The sequence below is a fragment of the Piliocolobus tephrosceles genome, chromosome 5 (genome assembly GCF_002776525.5).
Source record: "Piliocolobus tephrosceles isolate RC106 chromosome 5, ASM277652v3, whole genome shotgun sequence".
Lineage (NCBI taxonomy): Eukaryota > Metazoa > Chordata > Mammalia > Primates > Cercopithecidae > Piliocolobus > Piliocolobus tephrosceles.
In genome coordinates this window covers 87,160,194-87,164,982 of record NC_045438.1, presented here as the reverse complement: position 1 = coordinate 87,164,982, position 4,789 = coordinate 87,160,194, and positions in this window count along the sequence as shown.

Genomic DNA, 4,789 nt, shown 5'->3' with positions numbered 1-4,789 from the left:
GTGTTACAGCGCAGTATTGGGGTGGGAGTTACCCGATTTTCCAGGTGTTGTGTGTCTCAGTTCCCCTGGCTAGGAAAAGGGACTCCCTTCCCCCTCGCGCTTCCCAGGTGAGGTGATGCCTCGCCCTGCTTCAGCTCTCGCTGGTCGGGCTGCAGCAGCTGACCAGCACCGATTGTCCGGCACTCCCGAGTGAGATGACCCCAGTACCTCAGTTGAAAATGCAGAAATCACCGGTCTTCTGTGTCGCTCACGCTGGGAGATGGAGACTGAAGCTGTTCTTATTCGGCCATCTTGCTCCGCCCCCCTATATTGAGATTTTAAATCAAGGTGGAACTTCTTTCAACAGTGGTTGTTTTAGGGCTTATTTCTAATAGAAAAACAGAAGTCCTTAACAACCTGATCAAGGCATTTCAAACCTGATGGGTGAGAATTTAGGGAAGGGGTGAATTAAAGAAAGAGAGGTACCTCCTCTGCCCAGGGAAAATGCCAGCCAAGCTAGCATTGACTTCACAACCCATCCTGCTTCCTTCATGTTGAGTTTCCATCTCGTGAAAGAGAGAAACAGAGACAGAGATGGAGAAGCAAAGACAGGCACAAAGAGGGCCACAGTCCTGTTATCTCAGTGTCCACTATCTACTCTGACTTTGTCCTCTGCACCCTACTATCCCCAGGATTCAGTGGTCAAAGATGTTCCTGTTTGGTAACTTTACTCAAGTGTATCCTAACTTTAACTCCAAAGAATAAACAAATGAAAACTTCAGTCCCTCTCCTTGCCAAGTTTAAGTCTATTGGTGAAGTGAAGGGCTTCACACGTGATTGCTGCAACAGTTAATGAAGCATCATATTGCTTTAGTCAGATTGACCTGTGTGCTCCAGATAACATCATCTCAGGTTTTCCCAACCCTCAAAAACCTACATGCACTTGACCTGATCTCTTAATGCCATGGATTTTGACAGTCCAAACCTTCCCATGATTTCTAAAGTCCCTTGACACTTGCTTCCAGAAGGCCTTTCCTCATTCTACCTTCAGTGTTGAACAAACTCTGTTTTACTCTTCACTAATCCAGTCATAAACTCAACCTCTTCTCTACTTAATACAAACAAATCTATTCTTACAAAATGACTTATAAGTTTAGGAATTCACTAAAGATGTGCCCAGTCAAGATGGTGCGTCTCATCACCCCTGTACAGCATCCCATTAGTCCACGGCCCTTTGCTGTCCTTCCTCTACAACTTCTCAGCTGCCCACAAATTTCTCTTTCTGCTTCCCATAGAGTAACTTCAGTCCCTTCTTTGAAACCTTGATACCAGCCAACACCAGAGCCCCAAAAGAGTAAGTCTCTGCCCAAGAGAAATAATAGTTGACAATTGCTAAGAGAGCACATGTTCTCCTAAGACACAAATACAGTATAAAGCAACATAGATATTTTTATGTAAGAGAAGAGGGAAAAACAGGTCTTTAGCATCTAGAGCTGAAGTTCATGGGTCTGTCATAGACACTGGCCCAGAGCATGACAGTGATCACTGGAGAAAGTGTAGTTAAACAGGGAGGAAGAAAGTCAGTGAAGGAGAGAAAGGTAGAAAGGACTGTGGTGATCTACAGTTTGCTAAAGGCTCATAGAACTCAGGCAAGACATATGTCATCCTTCTGTCCTCATTTTCTTACCTGCAAACTGTTATGCTCAGGACACCCTGAGTCTTCATTCTCACATCCTTGAAAAATACCAAGGGTTAAGAATGGATTCAACTCCTTTGAGGCAGAGGTACTTTGTATACTGCATTTGATAGTTTGAAAGGGGCATTAGAGAGGGCCAAGATGGTCGAGTAGAAAAGGGCATCAACATTTTTACTATACTAGGGCACTAATTAGTCAATCTCAACTGGACTAATGTGCCAAATAGTATCCCAGAGAGTGAATTTCAGAGTAATCTGCATATAGCATTGGCCACCCCGTTGATGGTTCAGATTGATCCAGTCAGTCAGGCTGGCTTCATGTGTGAGGGAAAGATGGCAATTCCTCCAGGTAGAGGGGGCAGTGTGCTGATGGTGAGCTTAGGAATAGCTGTGTTTGCTGATCAGAATCTCCCAAGTTGCTCTTGTAGTCTATAGGGAGAAAAAAATACACATTTATCTTGGAGTAAAGGTGTTTTCCAAAATCCGTGGGCCCAAGTTGTTAATTCTTACATGCCTCTCTTCTGCCACTTCCCTTTTCTAATAAAGCCACTCCAGTCTTTCCACTATGGTTACCAGAAGCTGGGAGCCATGTTAGGGTAAAGGGCAAAGGTGGGGAAGGAGACCTATCTCACACACACACACACACACACATACACCCATTTCATTATCACTTCTGTAATTCTGACTTCTGTTAAACATTTACAGAATGCTGAGAATCAAATCAGTGAATGTTTCTGCTGTTATGGATTAACAGTCTGTTTCAGATTAACAGTCTGTTTCAGATTAGCACAAATCAAAGGAATAAAATCAAAAAACAAATTGGAATTGACAAAAAAATAATAAAAGAGAACACTTCGTTTCATGTTGATATGAAGTCTAAAGAAGGCCAAAACCATCATTCCTGGAGGCCTTCAAGTCCATGGCTTTCTTGGGAAGTGAAATCTTTAGAGGTTTCTTTTTAGCTCTTCCAAATGAATTATGAGATGATAAAGCACAGGGTGAGCCAAGATCCTTCTCCATGTTCCTTTTGATAAAATGTTAACCAAGGGACCCATGTTGTAAATGGGAACACATCACATGTAATCTAAAACATCCTTCTCAGGAGTCCAAGTCATTGGCATGACCATAAACCCTCTCTGTTGTTACAGAATGAGGAGGTGGGAGGGAGAGATCGAGAAAAAAGATGGAAAGAAAGATGGAGGGGAAAGGAGGAAGTTTGAAAAGAAATCATTAGGTTTCCTACAGTGAGGCTCTAAAAAAACACCGTATTGAAGTATGACTGACATACAAACAGCTGTACATATTTATTGTCTACAACTTGATGAGTTTGGAGATACATATACACCTATACAGAAAAAAAGTAGAAAAGAGAAAAAAAGAGTAAAGCACACCTACGAGATCTAGAAAATAGCCTTAAAAGGGAAAATCCAAAAAGTATGGGCCCTAAAGCAGAATTAGATAGAAAGATTTGGGTAGAAAGTTTAATCAAAGAACTAATAACAGAAAACTTTTCAAAACAAGAGAAACATATAAATGTCCTTTCATATCTATGAAGCCAACACCACTTCCATCATGCCACATACATATCCATTATCTCCAAAAGTTTCCTCCCATCTTCATTTATTATTTTTGTGTGTGTGATAAAAACACTTAACGTAAGACCTACTCTCTTAGCAAATTTTAAGTATACAATACAATATTGTTAACTACAGGCACCATGCTATACAGTAGATCTCTAGTATTTATTCATCTTGCATAACTGAAACATGGTACCCTTTGATGAATACCTCCCCAGTGGGGTTTTTTATAAGTGAATTTTCAATGTGGATTATCTTTGAACACTTACTTGACTAAAATACTGCCTCAGAGAGTAAGAAAATAAGGAACAAGGAGAGAGAAAATTCCAAATATCAATTTCAAATGAGTAATTATTTATTTTTAATTTATTCCTAAAATACATAGACATGCCACTAATACAGACAATCTAGTGCTAATTTAAAAACAAAAACAGACATAAGGCCAGTGCTTGGAACTTTGCTCCGAAAGAAAGGGTGTTGAGTGAGAAATCTTTCTCCAGCCAAAAAATGTAAGCAATGTCTGAGAAGAGCCACAAGAAGTCTAGAACCACTCAGCTCCAGAGGACTCCTTCAGGAGCACCATCCAAACTATCTAGGTTGAAAAACATGCCTGAGTTCCTACCAACTGCACCCAAGTTGGAGGATGAGAGGAAGAAGATGGAATGACACATATGGATTGTTGCCAGTTTCCAGGCAGGGGTTGCCAAGAGCAAACACACTCAAATAACCAGAACATTTTATTCTGCTGGAGAGCTGGGTGATTTGATGGCAGAATGCACTCACTTTTCAGGGACTCTGCTAATAAAGACAGAGCAATTCATGACCATCAGTAATGTGTGTGCCCTCATGTCGATCAAAACAGCAGGTCTGATTTTTGCAAGCTTATTTGCACTTGGTCCTAATGATGGGAGATTTTTTGAGTCTCTTTACAGCAAGACTCAGAAAACTTTATCTGTAAAAGATTAGAGAGTAAATATTTAATGCTTTGCAGGCCATACTCTCCATAACAATTATTCAACTCTGCTGTTGTAGTGTGAAAACAGCACATACCATATACATGACTGACCATTGCTGTGTTTCAACAAACCTGTATTTACAAGAACAGACAGCAGGCCAAATTTAGCTCACAGGCTGCAGTTTGCCAACCTCTGCATTAGACAATCAGCTTGTAACTCCAACATGCCCCTAGAATGGCTGATCCATAGTTCTCAGCGGGGCATGAATAGTGATGAGGACTTCTGAATTGGTGTCATGCTCATCCACTCACTCATATTTACCCTCAACATAACACCCTGTGTTGGTTTCAAGTTGGCTTCAAGTTCTCTGAAACACTTCCCATGAAAAGGTGAAATACAGCCTCTTCTCTTGAATGGAAACAGTCTCTGTAACTACTTGAACAATAAAATACAGCAAAAGTGATGCTGTGCTTGTTTCCAGGCCTAGGCTCTAAAATACTGGCAGTTTCTACTTCCTATTTTTTGAACATTTGCTTATGTAATCCAGCTGCCATGCCGTGAAGAGGACCAAACAGTCCTACA